Raw genomic sequence first — 18,034 nt, 5'->3', positions numbered from 1 at the left:
ATCGTGACGTACAATTAATCATTAGGCCCCGTGTATAATCTCGTCGTAAATACACGCGCGCTCTAATGCGGCATTCATGCGCATACGTTCGCGAGATACGTTCCCTGCGGCGACCGCGTCGCTTCACGCAGCACTTTAAAAGCTCTCTTTCTTGCATTACGTGTGCGAAATGTAATCTATTAAAGATAAAAATTGTATGGGAAATAAGCTGTTCGTGCACTCGCGTGAGTTAATTGCACTATCGATCTGCGTTTCGTATAATATACGACTTTACTTGCGGGGTAACGTTAAGCTCTTATATGGTTCGCAGGGCATGTGTGCTTTAAGTAGAAAAAGTTAATCATTTCCTTGTAATTACTGAGACTTGATTATGTCCACATTTCTGAATTGATACGCGCCTCTGCCTGAGGCAAAAAGCGTTATGCATTTATTAATACGCTGCCACTTATCTCAGTCCGTTTGTTTTTTGTGGATAATCATCATTCCGAGGAGGAAGACGCCGCGTAACGGCGCGGCGTCGTGCAGACGGTAGATTTTTTGTGCCCTCGTTCTCGGATTAAATCCTCTTTCAACTGGTTTTTAGTCAATTATTTATTTCGAACGCAAACATTCGACATCGGCGCCCGACGAAGCACCCCGGAGTAAACCACGCGAGTCTTCACCTCCGAAACGAGAAGGAATTATGCGAATTTAGTGCCCCGTTTGTTCCAGCTTTCTACAATACGCACACTGCCATCTTTCATTCGCTCGAGCTGCCACGCAGCCGCGCACTCGGCCACTCGGTTCCACTGTGTGCCGCTGCATAAGGTGCCCTTGTGCGCACTTCGAATGCTCGATTTGCATGGCATTCGTCTCTTCATTTTTGCCGAGTCTATATCCGCGCGCTCGTCGCGCTGAGCTCGCGAGCCAGGTGCATCGGTGCTTAAGTGGAATTAACGTGAATGATGGGGCCCCAGATAAAGCTACATCCGCCTGTACGGGCTCACGGGTGTATTTTACGAATGAATACACATGAATTTGTTCAGCGAATCGGCGAATCAATCATGCCGCTTCGATTACGTTCGATGTATACGTACAAAGCGTAAGCTTGTAACAGGGGATTTTTCTAATCTCAGTATTCTACGATATAACCCATATTTATATAATAATTTCGTTAAGGAACTTGGCTAAAACCAGTTTCGAGATACGGTTCAATAGATATGTCTTGAAAATCAATTTGATATTTGTGACGTCAGATTTATGATTTAAGAAAGAAATCTGGTATATGTTCCTATTTACGTTATTTTTTATCTAAATATATTGTATCTGATGCCAAATCCTGTTAATAAATCTTATTTTAAAGATTTTATAATACAAATCTTGTATTATTATGTTATATATTCTCGATAAATAAATAACAAAATTTCTTAAGCTTTATTAAGAAGGAAAAACACCGAAAGACGCGAGAGAGTTTTTTAACGAAAAACTCTCCCTTTGCGAAAAACCAATTGTCAATTTACATCCTTTCCTCGCATTCCTTTTTAACAGCATAACTCTTTCGTATATTGCTGCGTTTGTAATTACTCAAAGTTGTGCAGTGATGATTTATAAAGAAAGACTAAGAGTGAGCTTTAGTAACATTTAACTTATTCCATCTATTTTTATTATTTCATTATCTTTCCTTCTTTTTACATAATTTTGTGTAGATCATACTTATATAAATATATTAAAAATGTACATATATTTTAACCGGTGTTTAACAAGCTGCCTGTTTCGTGTTATTCCGCCAGATAATTATTTTCCTTGATATTCAAACTTAAATTAAAAGCCAGAAGAAGTATTCCCATTTGGGAGCATTCCCATAGCACGTACTAGAGTTGGCTTGGCTCTGTTCCCAACGTGTCATTCCAAAGGTGGTGTGAATGGGAGAATGGGAGAAGGCAAGGAAAGTGCTGCTGCCGCACAGGTTCGCAGCTACGTATACGAATACACTTTAATCTCCACACTTACAACGTTTCCGGATCGTTAAACGCCGTTCGTCGACGAACTCTTGAGTTCGGACGAAAAATTCGCATCCAAGCTCGACCCCGTCGCCGCGCCGCTCGCGAACGGCTTTAGTTCCGTGGCGGAAAACGCGTCATTTTCTCGTCGAAAAGTTTTCGACAATGCAGAGAAAAAAAGGAAGCTTGTGAAACACTGGAAGGTAAAAATTCTGCATACACGTGTACAAGGATAAGATTTTCTTCTTGTAAGATGGCAAGAGAAGATCTTGGAAAAATATATGTACTTGATTCGCTCAAAAATTTATTTCAGAATATTTAACGAAAATAAAGAAATGTTCGTTCACTTAATACCGATGTATATGTATCAACTTGTAAAATATGACGAAAACTGTCTAATTTAAGCAAATATTTAACAGGTTCAAAAACGTGCGTTTCGCACATTCACGGATTTCCAGGCGATAAAATTGCCTTTTGCAGAAATTCCAGAAATGGCCAGACGAGAAACTTGCATTCAAAGTGCCTTTCCATCTTTCCCCGAGAAAACTCGCAATTCTTAGCTGACGAGATTTACGGTGGGTGTGGGAGAGAGGCAGGCATGGTGCTCTTTTGAGCGCTGTTTCCATCGTTTGGGCGCATAAATTTGCGCGCGAATTCGTGGAAAGTACCGCGCGTACACGAATACGCGACCGTCTCGAGAGCTCGCGCAAATTAAAACTCGGCGAAGTCGTCCTCGCGTAATTGCCGGGGCGCTCCGCGACTTATTTTTGTAGACCCTCTCCCAAGGACGCAGTCGTCGACGCGAGAGAAATTGCGAGACGATGTTTATTTTATACCGTCGTTTTAATAAAATAACATAAAGGTATAGAAATATTTAAAATGGTGACAAGTTTTCAAGAATCACTGTTCTATCATGTTATAACGATGTATCTAAATATTTTATTATTTTTCAACGTGTAAGCAACATGTTATTTAATTCAGTATTTTCTCAAATTTTGTACGATCCGGCGCGATTAATATCACAGTACCTATTATATTTAAATTTTTTAAATTAAAAATTTAAATTATTAAATACCTATAGCTAAAATATTAAAATATTTTGATATCTGTATCTTTGTATTAAATTAATTTTGTACTATTATCTACGGCATCTTTTTTATTTAGTTTTTACTATACTTCATTATTTGAAAGAATTAGCCACTTTTTGAATTTATCAAGGAATCTATCTTTTTTGATGAACTTTAAGCTCTGCCACCGGTACGCAACTTGTTACCCAAATCTTATTAATTCACAAAGTTACGGTAGTAAGTCTCGGCTCTTTGACACTCCAATATTTTCCGCCCGAAGCGAAGAAGTTAGCGGTGATCCGTATCTCCCTCTCAGCTCGGCGTATTTCCGTCTGGAATTCGCACGGTAATTTCTATGAAATCGTTCGGTTATCCGACGGTCTTCAAAGAGCTTTAATCGACTCGCGGACGATCATTCGCTCATATATAAACAGACACCATCAAGCATTACGGTCTTCGAAGCGGCGTTTTCTAACGCGAGAAAAAGAATAGACACGCAAGCCCGGCTAATTACGAGGGTCCCTCTGGCTACCGTGAGCCGTGTGCCGTTGGTGCTGTGGCGGCTGCTGCTGCTGCTACTGATGTTTATCTTCGCGAGCGATGGGAACCCAAGATGGCAGAGCATCTCCCATTTATTCAGCGCAAGAACCGGTACGCTTCTCCCGGTAGGACGAGAAAACGACTTGCGGCTGCTGCTGACCGTGCCTGCCTCGGGATATCTGCATCTCGTTCCACCGCCTTTCCTGCGCTTCGAACCGCAATGCGTCCGTAGATTAAAGCCGGTTCCGTATTAATTTCGTGCAGTCTCGTAGCTTCGGGTGCCCACTTTGTCTTCCGATTGGTGTACGTACAACGCGTAGACCGGACGAATCGCACCCTGAGCGCGAGGATATGCCTTCGGCAGCTAATGCAATGGACTTTAACGACGACATCACCGTGTTATCTATTTAGCTACGTTCAAGATTGTCTAATTAATACTAATCATTATCAGCTAAAGTGTCATAAAAGAAAACAGACGTCTTAATTCGATTAAAAAGACGAAATCTGACTAAAATTAAAAGACTTCCCATTTTGTCAAAACATTTAATAAGGGACGAGTTCAAAAAGATGTACAGAGACATAATATAATTGAGAATATCTTAAAACCAGTAAAGGTTCAGAGACAAAACGTTTAATTTCAAAAAAAAAAAAAAAATAAAATAACGGAATATGTTAGTGTTAAAAAAAATATTATTTTAAAAGATTTTTGTTGTTAAAATTACTACACTATTATTATCTATAAAAACAAGTAAAAAATAGTGCAAATTAGAAATTTGCACTTGGCTTCCTCATAGAGGAAGTGACGTCTTAAGATGCTAATACAGCCCTCTGATTGGCTGATGACGCCTTAAGACTATACTTAAGACGATCTTGAATATAAGACCCGACTATGAATACCGGCCTTAAAGAATTACATAAAATAGAAATAAAGAAGACTAAAGAATATAACAAAATAAAAAATAGACCGATATCTTAAAATTTCTAGAAGTTAAAGTTATTACAGACATTTTTCTAAAAATTAGGGACCTTTGATCGCGTATAAAGCTGAGTCTAATCAACCAAATCTTAAAGAATTATATATGAAATAGGGGTAGAAAAAACTGAAAAATATAATAAAATTAGAAATAGATCGATATCTCCAAATTTGCGGAAATTAAAGCATAAACAAACATTTCTGCAAATTCAAAATTTTATTAAAAAAGAACCCCTTAATTATTAGCAATTTTTATTAATTCTATTATATTCTTCAGTTTTTTCTACCCCTATTTCACATATAATTCGTTAAGATTTGATTGATTAGTTCTGGAGTTATAGAAATTTCGGTAAATTTGGCACATACATACACACATACACACATACCGACATATTTTAAAATAGCGATTTTTCGACGTTTTAGAACATTCTGATGAACACATTGGCAAAAGCAACTAAAAAAAAATTTTTTTTACGAAAACAAAGCTTCCTCTATGAGGAAGCAAAATATACAGTAAAATTTTACTTTTCTTAGAAGCAAATATTTATTTGGTACGTTTCGCGATCTTCAAAAATATCAGAGTTATTATTCACAAACGTTCCTTTTAAGATATATATTATTCTATCTAAATGTAAGATCCGCGCATCACTGAGATATATATTTCACGTGGCATTAAGCGTTTGAAATTTATACCCCAGTATTTCATTCCGCCACAATCCTAACCGGTATCAAATGGTACATATACTCTACACAAGCCAAATGTGAATTAGAAAAAAATTCACGAATTATAAACATTAAGACAACAATTAATACTGTTCTTTGTCTTTTACTTTCACGAACTCCGTAATTAAAAACTTCATAATTACAACAACGTCTCTGATTTAAAGGCGATGTTTCATTTGCCGCGGGAAACGTCGGTGCTCGTCGCGAGCGGCAGCGCAACTTTCGGAGACGCAACGTGAAAGAAAAAGAGCGGGCTCCGAGGCTGCAAAAAAGCCTATACGGAGGAGCAACGGCGCGCGTAAACTTGTCCAAACTGACAGTGGCCTCGTATAAAGATCCATTATTCCAATCTTCGAATCTTGTTCTCTGTCAGGGAAGGCATCCCGACGCGATCGAGACCGGTCAAAGCGCCCGTGGCGTTCCTCTCTCGTTAGGTCTCCGCGCTATCTCCACGGGGGGTGGTGCCGCTCATAACTCAGCCAAAATATTCGCCTACATTCTGCGCGTAGTGCACGGGGTTAGAAACGCGCGCGCGCATACATGTAGCTCGTCGCAGGGCCAACTTTATCCGCGCTGTGCATACATGCGTACGTACACACATAAGTTCTTCTGTATATGCTTAGGGTTAGAGCGGCAAGCACGCGCATACGTGGTGACGTACAATGCACGCGACTAAGGCTGACCCTGGCAAGGAGGTTGAAGCGTGGAAAGTGGTGGGCGCAAGAAGGGGTTGGGCGGTACGGCGCGGCGCGGCGGCCCTCTCTGGAAGAGGGTCCTCCGGGGTGGCGGCGGTCGGTGTGTAGCAGGGCCATGAATTATGCAGTTCGCCGCGGGCTAGGGCCTCGTACGCCGGCAAGAAGGAGGAAGATGGGGAGAAAGACTGCCGTGCGGCGAATCAACCGGCGGAGAAACCGGGAGAGAGACGACGATATACCCACACAGGGTCCAGAGCCACTTTACCCACCTCATCCTCCCTCACGTCGCGTTTCACCTCCCTTCTTCTCCTGCTCGCCGTCTCTCCACCTGTGCCTCCTCCACCTGAGCCTCTCTCTCCGCCACTATACCATCCACCTTCCACCTTCGTCGACGCCGCCTCCTCGACGCTCGCGCGCGCTACGCCGACACTTCGCCCCAGTCGATTGAAATTTTCATACCGGCACGTCTACCGTCCCAGTTTATGCTTCCGAACAAGTGAAATGCACTGCCACCGTCACGCTGTTCTCCATCTTCTCCCAGCCGTTGCCACGCTGCACAAACAACAGGGAGGTCTCCACGTCGTTTCTCTTCCTTCATCCGCGTCGGAACTCCCTAGTTTTTTCTCCGTCTCATGAAGAAAAGATTCGAAAGGAACGAGAGGCCCGATCTCTCCCGTGTCGGGAGATAACCGACGAGATAGAGCGAACGTCGATATCCTCGAGAGCACTTACACTTTCTACCTTTCTACCTGCGTGGATTTCACGCTGCGCCGCTGTGTACATTATACATCTGATACGACAGCAACACAATTGCTTCGCGAGGCATACGGCTATCAATTCCACGTTTTTCTTTTCGTAATATTGAGAAAAAACGTCGCTTTATGTTTGTTCGGCATGCATCGATCGAATGAGCAATCGAGTTGTTAAATATTTCAACATGACTCCCTTGCCGTCTGGGTTAACGATCGAAATTGAAACAAGTCGTATCGTTACGTTAATTTTCTCTCTCTCTCTCTCTCTCTCTCTCTCTCCCCCTCCCTCTCTCCCCCTCTCTCTTTTTGTTCCACTTACAGGACATTTACCTTTCATTGTCCTTCTGTCGAACCGAAGATATACTTCATTCCTTCTTTTGTCTCTTTGTGCTAATGTAACAGGCGATATGGAAGTTGTACTGATATTCTCGATGCTTTCGCTTTGTACTTTACTATGCAGATTTCAACGCTAGCTTCTCGTGTAATGGCGCGCCAATGACGACGCGATTGGACGAAAGGGCGTTAATGATCCAGTTCAGACTTGGTTCGTCCTAGTCGGAGCAAAGTCGAAAGTATCGGTATTCGATAGCGCTTCATTTGACAAAGAGAGCAATATCTACATCGCTGATAAAATGGTGGAACCTCAAGCGCAAATGATGTCACGAGTCGATAGTCACCAGAAGTGATGTTCGTAACCGATAGAGTCACTATAGAATAAAACAGCATGTAAAATTACATCTAAATGGTACTTGACGAGGAATGTTAGCTAATCAGAAAACGGTTTTTTATTTTGTACCAAATGATCGAATAGTAGATAGGCTTGAACTGCATACATGCATGATTGCGGAAATAATATAGCGTCAAATTTAATTTAATTATCTAGAACAGTGCTGTGTGTAAGATTTGTAATTATGGACAGGAAAGCAACAAGCTTTTCTGAACGCTGACACACATCAAGCCAAGAATTACATCTTGATGGATAGCATTGATCTAGATTATCATGTCACTAATACAATTAATACGAGAATTGATAGTAAGATATACATATATATACTTGAGCTTTTATTCTTTTATATGAATATTTAAGTAGTAAAGTAATGTTTACGTAATATTTCTGGCTCTCATTCGATCTGCGATTTTTTTCATTAAGAGCGGGACAATGCGCGAGACAGTATTGCAATTTAATGCCTTCTTAAACTCCGACGTTTGTCGATTTTACGATAAAAGTCCACGGGTAAGGAGTATTTATTCGGAAATCTTGCAGCACCGAGATACGCGGGTTAAAATTAATGGCCGGTCACAATTCGCGTCGTTTCGCACCTATACGAGCAAAACATCGCGCCGGACGACGTTGGGATGCGTCAAATATACGCGTTTGGCGCACGTGGAAAGATCGTTACCCGAGTCATGGATTTACGAGCGGACGTTATCGTCCCTGTTAATGTGCTGATTAGATTATGCGACGAGAGAACGTAGCACCGAGAGATGCTAGAGTCCTCTTGCAGCGTCGCGCCCATTGCAGCTCCGACAAAGGTACGTGCCAACGCGGGGACACATATCTTTTTCAGAGTATCATATAAAAGAACGCGACTGCCCCGCCCGGTTTTGTTATTCCCGATGGTGAGTTTTACGAGTGCGCGAATTAATTATTTCACGGACGGCGAAAAGTAACCGGGTATGCCGGGGATTACCGGGAGAAAAAGCGCAGTATCGGTCGTTTTTAACGTCCCGCCGTCTGCGGGTTAACGCCGCGTGAGGAACTCAGAATAGTTGCAGAAATACGCAGCTGACGCTCGCAAATTAGCTTGCGGCAATCCGCGGCGGAGCCGAGCGCATGAAATGAGATCGCTTTGAAGCCCCCGAAGTTTCCGTCGGAAACCCGTTTCTCGCAAGAAGCAGGCTGCGTTCGTGCGCATGCGCGCGCGCTCAATTGAATCCTTTTATTCCCCGCTCCCCCCGCACATCGCCGACTTAATATATTTCTTTTTTTTTCCTCACGGCGTTTCCTTATCCACTTTAAACAGCGGGAATAACGTATTATCACGCGATAAAATACGATCTGTGTTCCCTTCTTAGCGGACAGTGTTTCTTGGAATGGAAATTTCTTCCGTCTCGCTTTGTGTGTGGAGATACTTGCGTATCCTCACCGATGACTTCGTGGCTTCGGGGCCGCTCTTTAACACCCCGTTCGTTTTACTTCGCCGCCGCGCCGTGGCACAATCGATCGGGCAGAATGAAAATCGAAGGTTCCGAGAAGCGGAATGGCCGAAAGGGTTAATCAGTTATTTGCACCACGAGAGGCGACTGTCCGGATCCGCACCCGCCAATCGTCAAAGAGTTATTATCCGGGGCGATGACAAAGCAGATAGGAAGCCCGGAGCCCGGCAGTATACGCGCACGGTCGTTGGATGCGATTATTAATTATCAGAGCGAATAACGAGGCGGATCGAGATCGCGCGTACCGTACGACGACGGGGATCCGAGAAACCTCTCGTCAATGATATCGTCGGCCTCGTTTTATTAGCCGTCGCTTTGCCGCGCCGTCAACCCTTCACCCAGCCCGTTACAGCCGTTCTGTTCTCATAAATCGTTTATTCATGTTTAATGCAGCCTAGTATTCAGACCCGAAAGTTTTCGAAGCTCTCAGACGGAAAGCGCGACTGTGACGGCAACTGGTGGGTGGGGGGACACGGGAACTTCGAACAAGGGAATGCTTTTGCATCGAGGCAACGCCTGAAACCAGTCGAAAAAAAGTCAAGAGAAACTGCAGAATCTCGAGTCTCGTCGTGTTGGGCCCGACATTTTTTAAATCCTTCGTCACACGTGTACGGAAACGGTTTGACGAGATGAAATCGATTCGCGATACTTAATCGACCGTTCGTGTAGTTTCGTATTCTCGGACTTCGAAAGTTCTCGCGTCGCGAGCTGACGACCGACCGAGTCGACCGAATTATCAAATATTTACGGCAGGCGATAAGATAACTAGCAATTGCTAGTCGTCATACAATTTCGTGTTACGAAGGCATAAAAGAACGTCGCAAAGTTTTCGCGAATGAGAGTGATAAACGCAATGAGGTACTTTGATTCATAAAAAATGACTGGAGTTTGTGACATTATTTATGCACAAGTGGAATGCTAAGGTCGTGTTGCCGATTCATGTTAAATCATGAATAAATTCTTGTGCAATTAAAGAAATTATAAACTTTACTTTAAAACAAATCCACGTTTTCAATAGAATTTTATGAAAATATAATCACGAGTCCCTGGATAAAGTCTAAGAGTCCACGCGTCCACGGTAAAATATAATGCAAGCCGTTTTTAACTTGAAAATCGAGCAGTCGTTATTTCCATTACCTGCAGAGATATTCATCCATGTAACACCAATTCATATATAATTCATCGTATTTCAATGAATAAAACGAATGCAGCGCGCACGCGCGGAAGATCTCTATTTTTCAATGAACAAATCCCCATGCACGCTTTATCACCTTATATGATAAGTATACACTCGGAAAAATCACGCTCGACTTACAATTCAAAGAATGATTTCCCTCAGCGCGAATTCCGTACGGATCTCAGTCCGGGCGGATAGGAGACGCGCGCGAAGGAAAAGTTGAAGGAAAAATGACGAGGTGGAGGAGCGAGGAAACGAGAAAACGAGAAAGAAATGCGCGCGAGAGGTCTCTAATCCGTTCTTCAGGGGGGGCTTAAGCCCGTCTTCGTGTACCCTGCTCGAAGAATACCGTTTAAGTGTCGTCCGTCTGGGAGTCCTCCACTCGAGTAAATATTTAGGAATTTTTGAAGAGTCCCGAGTGCCTAAGAAAACAGTTTACTCCGTAAGAAGGAGGGATCCCTCCCAGGAGTCCGAACGAACGCGCCGGGGCCTGGAACAGTCATCGCCAGCGTCTTTCGTCGACAATCAAACACGCCAGCATCGCGCATGTCGGGAAAAAATATACAAAGCGAAGATATAAGGGGTGCGCTTCGTACGAAAACGTTACCGCGTTCTATATGTTCGTGTTTCGGATTCATTCCACCGCACGCACCGAACCCGGCCCCTATCGTTTCTATTTTAATTCCCGTAACACACACGAAATGTACGACTAACTGCTCGCCCTATCATGTCGCGTAATTGCTCTTAATTGAACTCACTGTTCGAACAGCTTCTGATTCCGTGCACGTGATTGGCCCAGTTGACTCACCTGTAACATAAAAATAATGATATTTAATATTCGAAAATTGTCGGTAATTTCGGTCATATGAAAAGTTAGCTCCGATATAAAGGTTTTCAAGAAAATTTATACCTAAACATTACTTATGACGGTGAATTTAAGCCGACTGTACGTCCTAAATTCTTTCAGCTGCTATTGCTGTGCTGAATTTTTCGAGAGACACGAGTTAAATGGACACGTTATTAACATAACGTTCATTCTTTACGATTATTTGCGGTGCTATGGAGATGTGGGCGCAGCTTGCGTGTCCCATCACGTGGTAATGATAATAACGCGACGTACAATAAGACGTCGGCCGACATTTTAATGAGAGAAGAACGGTGGAGCACGGGAGCTCGTTAGAACGTACCAACCCATAAAGAACGGTTAGGAGTGGGTTAACGCATATATAACTTTTTGGTAGAAGCCGTTCATTACCGTGCGCAAACATGTCCGGTAAAATTGCACGTATGGGCTTGCGAAGTATAGCAAAGTATATCTTGCAAACATTTTGCCTAATACAGATGTTCGGGGTCTTAACGCGCAGAAACTTCGACGTGATTACGTTGTATCGCTTCAAAATGAACCGCGAAATTGCGCGAAGCGGTCGGTGATAATAATTTGCAATGAAACCTCGCGAATCATTTAATAAATATTTATTCCGGTATGTGTGTGTGAAACACGACAATATAAGCGACGTGTAATGAAACCGCCGATTTCCTACACACCGAAATAATGTTGACGATTAGTCTGGCTTTGATTTGATAGAATTGCGACTCGCAAGTTTCATTACGTGTACCACCGCTGACGAACGCAAATGCGCTGTCACGCGTCAACGAGCGGGTTTCATCGACCGCTCGTCAGCACGAGTGCAATAAACCGTGCTTAATTACATGCAATAAGTAATTAAAGTGATTAAAGCTTATAATGTGACGCGCGCAATCAGTAACGCGGGCGCAATCCAAATTTCGATTGGACAGGCGTATGTCCGAGCGTTACGACGAGCACTTTATAACGATAGCTTTTCGCAGAGCATTTCGCGTGCTTTTAACGAGATGGTATCGCGCATATAGGTAATCCGCCGCCCGTTCGCGCGTTTTAGCGGCAAATGAAAATTTCGTTTCAACGACGATTCCATTTATATTCGCTGTTATTATCGATGTACGTCAGCAATTTCGTTAATTCGAATCAGTCGATTAACACTTCGTTAAATTATATTATTTCTATGATACACCTAGAACCATACAGAAACATGCAGTAAAAGAAAGGATTATACGAATATCTGCATTCGCGCGTATTAACTTTCAATTATAAAGGACCGGGATATTTACTGCTGAAAATTACAGACACATGGAATCTAATTCAGTTTGTTCGGCTACTAATAGCATATATATATATTCATTACAGAATATATAAATATAAAGAGAAAAGGGACATATATTGTAATATCCCATGCACGAACGATACAAGTAGTCGAGGTTCGTTCGTGCAACCAACTAGCTTCGACAGCGAGACATTTTTATTGCGAATTTCGACGGCGACGTCGTCGTCGTCGTCGTCGTCGTCGTTGTCGTCGTCATCGTTGTCGTCGTCATCGTAACCGTAGCAGGTAGTCAGTACGTGCGTGCATCCTCGATGAGGGACGTGCGCCCGCTGAATAATGCTGAGAATTCAGGGAAGAAGAAAATAAAGGTTGACGGTAAGGGCGCGCGCGGCAAGCGGAATGAAAGAAGAGAGTGAGTGGCGAATAATAAAACGTCGGGCTATAAAGAAAGGAGAGGAAGAATGGAAGAGGAGTCACGTGGCATGTCGAAGAAGCAGCAGCCGGCGTCTCAATGAATCCTTTCGAGCAGTCTCGTTAAAACGGATCTTGCGACACCGACACCGACACCGCCGACGTAGTCTTCTTCTTCGTCGTCTTCTTCTTCTTCTTCTTCTTCTTCTTCTTCTTCTTCTTCGTCGACGTCGCGGCGTCGTCGTCATCCTCTTCATCGTCGTTGTCGTTGTCGTCGTCGAGGTTTACGCGGCCTCGAGCGGCAATCACAGAAAGACCAGCTGTGTCTCGACAGACGAAGACTTCCAAAGAACCTCCGAAAAATGTCGGTGAAAACCGGCCGCACTACAAGTACCGGGCGTGCTGCAGTTTAACGTCGGTGCTTCCCTTTCCTCCAGACGCCCTGCGAACTGCCCTCCGCCTTCCTTCCTTTATACCCCCGCGACCGGAATTCACTCGCCCACCCGCCTCTATATTTACCGCCGCAATAAATTTCAAGTCAGATTTCAGACGTGAAATTCGCACGCCCGCGCGGGGATTGCATTGCTCCTTTATCGAGGACTGGTAAACAAGTTAAACCAGATTAGAAGCGCGCTGTCTGGTAACCGGTGTTGTCTATGTCTGCTAGCTACGGCTCTCCCTTGGCCCTTTTCCCCGCGGCCATTCTTCTTTTCTATGGCGAAAGAGCGAGGAGGAGAAAAGATCGCGACGAGATAAAGTCAAAGAGAAGAAGAGAAGGGCAAACAGAAGTACAGAGAGCCAGAGGACATTGCGCTTCATCTTCTCTCGAGTGGGACTCTTAGTTTCTTTCCTCTCGCCCGAGTCTCAAGCGAGTTTTAACCCTCGTGTAAACAACTCTGGACTGAGCGTGGTTATCCGGTCCGTGACGATGGATATTGTCTTTATCTATGAATCCCATTTCCGTCTTGAAAGCGTTTAATGAGACCTTTCTTCACGAAACGTATCTATACGAGTGATATTTCTTCATTCCGTAAGAATTGTCTCGTCCGCGGTAACGTGACAATGCGATTGCTTTTTAAATCGCAAACCTAATCCAATGTTCATTCAAGGTAACAAACAAAGTTCGTGGAAAATAAGCAGACTTGCAATTATCGTAATTACAGCATTTAATTCCCGATTATACGATATTGCGTGGTCGCGAAATCGCGATGTACAGGTGAATAGGAAGGTGCGCGCGCGTTAACCCTAAGTCACGAAAGCATCCGTGCCGAGGAGTCGAACAAATTATACGGGGGATAGCGAGGGTCTTGGTCAAAAATTTTCTATCAGCCTTAATACGCAAAACGATTTCTCGAATAACGTTTCTGAGAAATTACCCGATGAATCGCGCATTAGGATTAGCACGCCAATTTGTAATACCCTTCAAAATTGGTAGATAAAAGCAGAAACGATTTCTCTCTCTCTCTCTCTCTCTCTCTCTCTCTTTTTCTCTCTCTCTCATTGCCATAACAATGGGCTGTCGGCACGCAACAATTTACGTCGCGAGGGATCAGGACGCGAGATCGTTGCGTCGCGTCGCGTTGATGCGTCGCGTCGACGTGCTTTCGGGTAGCCGAATGGTCATCAGATGCATGCGCACGGCTGCATGAATCATGAGCTCGTAATTACGCAATACCTACATTAATAAGATTAATGTCGCTGTGTAAATTCCGACCTTGAAACGGCTAACAATCACGGTGGCAATCTCGTAATAGCTATAAAATAAAATATTAATAGTCGACGTAAATATTAATCCTGCGATTACGCTAATAACCAGGCGTTAGAATTTGTGTCAAAATAATCTATCGCGGGTAATATTACGCGATCGTGTTACGACCTGGCCGTAAATGAACGGCTCGCGAAGCCCGAAAAGCTTGTGCCATAGCTTTTTCAAAGCGTCCCGCATGTGCATGTATGTCGGGGTGTACATACGCGGCGGGTGTATGTACATAGGAGCGCATGGTACGCCCGCGTACGAACAATGCCGTCGATTCAGGAATGCCGCCGTGCCTTACGGCAACGGTATATAGCATCGGTGAATGACGGGCATTCGAGCGAATGGGACCAATCAGACTGATTGGCCAGTCGGTATTTACATTTCTGCGGGCGAGCCCGCCGCTCGAGGCCGCTTGCACTAGCGTCGGGAGATTCGGAGAGAATGCGGGGCAGATACGATGCTGCCGCGCCGCCGCCGGTGCAACCGTGCAAAACCCTCCTGATGCGTCTCCGCGATGATGCGGGGACCATTTCGATCCGTAGCCCGAATGCTCGTCGACCGCGTTGTTTGATTCGTGGCTGAGGAGGATGAATAATCCCTTGTCTCGTCCACGCGGATGCGTTGATAAGGGATAATTATTCGCTTACTAAAGATGAAATAAATATAGCAGAAAATTTAGATTATATTTATATATTTATAATCGGACAAACTCAAAAATTAGTTTGTCGCCAACTGTTCGCTTTAAGATATGTTGATAAATTATCTTTATTCAGCTTATTGCCGAATTATTAGCTTAATGATAAAAAATATTTAAAACAAAGACATCTCGTAGTTGGAAAATTACCCAGACTTTCTTTTCAACAGAGAGAAAGTTTTTCAGTTAACAGAAGAGCAGTTAAACACCATGAAAGAACGTATTATCCTCCAATTAAAATCTCCGCGAGCGAATGCTCTCCGACTCTCGCGCTCGCAGAGGAATACAACTAGTAATTATCGCACCCGGCCCCCGTCCGACGATGCTCGACAACGCGGACACGTTTTATCTCGTGTACGGGTGGACAAGCCGGAGGCGGGACACGCGAGAGGAACGTTTACGATACTCGAAGCCCCGATGTACTTTCCGTTCTGAGAGTTAATTGCGCCCTTGCGAGCAGCTCACGCGAGAGGCGTCCGGTACATCGGCTTCTGCGGGGCCTCGGGCGGGCGCGCGCGCGCGTGTTTAAAGATTGCGAGCGCGCGTCTTCATCGAGATCGAACAACCAGAGCTCGCGATGGCGATGCCTCGGAACGATCGTCGGATTACTCTTACTGATATACGAGCGCAGTCGCATAATTTCGATGGCGGTGTCGCCGATGTCGCGGCTCGGGCGCTCTCTCACCGGCCCCGGCTAATTAATAACCGAGAGTAACAAGGAGCAGATGGAGCGGTAGAAACTTGGGAACCAGACCCCTTGGGCCACGCTTCGTCGACCGGCTTGGCTCGGCTCCGCTTGGCTCTCCGTTCGACTCACAGCACCAACACACACCCACGCGCGCTACCCATTATTACGCACGTGTGGTCCGGATGGTCGCGTGCATGCTATTAGCGAAAAGGAGTGTCTCGAACCTTACCGGTCTCCCCCCACCGCGAAACAACTGTCCCTTCTTTTATCTCCCCGCTTATTTTCGACGTTTTTCGTAGTAGGTCGAGTGTCCTGAACGAAGGAGATGAATAGGTTTCCGGTTGATTTTGTAACGGGCCCCGAAGAACTTCCGGCTTTTCGTAGGCGAAGCGCTACAAGACATGGTCAGATGAACGTTTAAAGGGAGCTCGTTAGCGGCGAGGGTGAAGTTAATCATCTTGATAACGTACGCGTGCACAGTAACTCTTTATATATACGCTGTTATGCATTTAATTATTTTATTATCACCGTTATATTATCTAAGCGTAAAAATCCGGGTTTAATCATAATAAATACTAATAAAACACGGATATTAAACATAATATTATTATACATAGATAAAAAATCATATAATTTAGCTATACAAAGACTGAACAGTCCGGTCAATATTATATCCGCCAGAGGCAAGGCGCGTATATTAGCAGCGTTTCTATGCGTGGTCGCGTGCGCAATAATTGCTTTTCGCTACGCGTCAGCGTCGCTCAAAAAGCAACATTTGCACGCGACGCGGCTCGATGCGTCGCGCGTGCATATGCGTTCCGCTTGAAACTAAAAAAGAAAAAAATGCGCGCCCTGCGCTCACCCCACACGTTTTGGAAATCGTGAGCGACAATGGTTTCCTGTTTCATCCCTGCGGGGCGTCCAGCTGTGTCTGGGCTACGGTCGCGTGAATGAATCGCGTTCTCCGACTGCATTGTGTCTGCTCTCCAGTTTTCTGACAGAAAACCGCTGTAACCCGCGACATATCTCGATCCTCCGCGTATCCTTCGTCCCTCGAATAAGGGGACGTCCGAGTACAGTTGACTCTTTGAGAAACGATGTCACAGCCGTGTCTATGTACGAGATACATTTGTCTTCCATATATAATTTTACCCGAGTTAGTCACCCGTGACTCATTGACGTCACGTAATGTTGCGCTACATTTTAACGTCGCTATATCTACTGATTAACGACACGAAAAAGTGAAAAAGAGTCTGACACTCGATGATTTACGGCGATCTTAAAGCCGTTTTTTTCTTCTCTTTCTCTCCCTCTTTCTTCCTTCGCGGATTTTCATGCGCGACTTAAATAATCCAAAGAGCAGTGTAGTCAGCAATACGGCGACTATTTCTGGCGTCATTTTTTCCTAAGCGATTCGGTCGTAGACGGGATCGCGCGAGTGCCGGGGCTCCGACTTGAGCTATGGCAAACGAGGTAAGATCCCAGGGTCGTGGAACTGTTGGGCGGTGTAGGCCGTCGTAGCTCGCGGATGTATACGTAATGACCTTACGCTGCGCTTTTTTACGATGCTTATCAAATGCAAATTCTACTTTATTGCGATTGGTATTCTTATTACGCGTCTCCTTTCTTGCCCGCCTCCGACGCGTTTTCGTTTTCCACTCGGTTCTCTCCTTCTCCTCCTTGCCTCCTCGCTCTTTCCACGCGGAGTAAAAGGATCCTCTCGTCCGACCGACCGACCGACCGCGGCGTATACGTGTAAACGGGAACGACCACCTTTTAACTTCCCATTTAGATTAGGAGTCTCCATGATCGTCTCGAGCTGCGTTATTTTTCGCGTCCGTTCACTGTCGTTTGCCGGAAAGCACTTTAGTATCTCTCGAGAAACAAGCGCGGAAGACGTTGTAGTATGGCATTTTTTTCTATATCAAGACTAATGTTACCTCAAGACTCGCCACACGAGTTTCCAACAATTATCCTTTTCTTTTCTTTTCACGGGATTGTAATTTATCTCAGGCAAAGAATGTGCAGAGTTCGTTTTGTTTTCACAGTGATGCATATAAGGTTTGTTATACGCGTGACATAGATTTGATCCGGATATTTCGATTACGATATATTTTATACCAATGCGAGCTATATTTTATCAGGTGCTATCTCTTTAAAGTATCTTGCAGTCTTGCACGATGCGATAGGATAACGGGCACGTATACTGAAACTCTAACGT

The 18,034-nt window shown here is 44.3% G+C and overlaps 1 protein-coding gene across 2 annotated transcripts in view; it reads right to left on the bottom strand.

The window, feature by feature from the left end:
- The window catches only part of LOC143896663 (discoidin domain-containing receptor 2), a 103,317-nt gene that overhangs the window by 34,162 nt on the left and 51,121 nt on the right, over positions 1-18,034 (bottom strand). The window contains exon 2 of one of the 2 annotated variants that reach the window (XM_077404630.1): positions 10,882-10,931. The exons of the other annotated variant lie outside the window; for it this stretch is intronic. The gene's annotated coding sequence lies outside the window, so the exon portion shown is untranslated. The remainder of the gene's footprint in view (positions 1-10,881; positions 10,932-18,034) is intronic. 2 annotated transcript variants of the gene reach the window in all.

Source organism: Temnothorax americanus, unplaced genomic scaffold (assembly GCF_048541705.1).
Source record: "Temnothorax americanus isolate GAGA-0224 unplaced genomic scaffold, ASM4854170v1 Scaffold19, whole genome shotgun sequence".
Classification (NCBI taxonomy): domain Eukaryota; kingdom Metazoa; phylum Arthropoda; class Insecta; order Hymenoptera; family Formicidae; genus Temnothorax; species Temnothorax americanus.
Note: the sequence above shows the minus strand (reverse complement) of the source record. Positions and strands in the feature narration are given on the sequence as shown.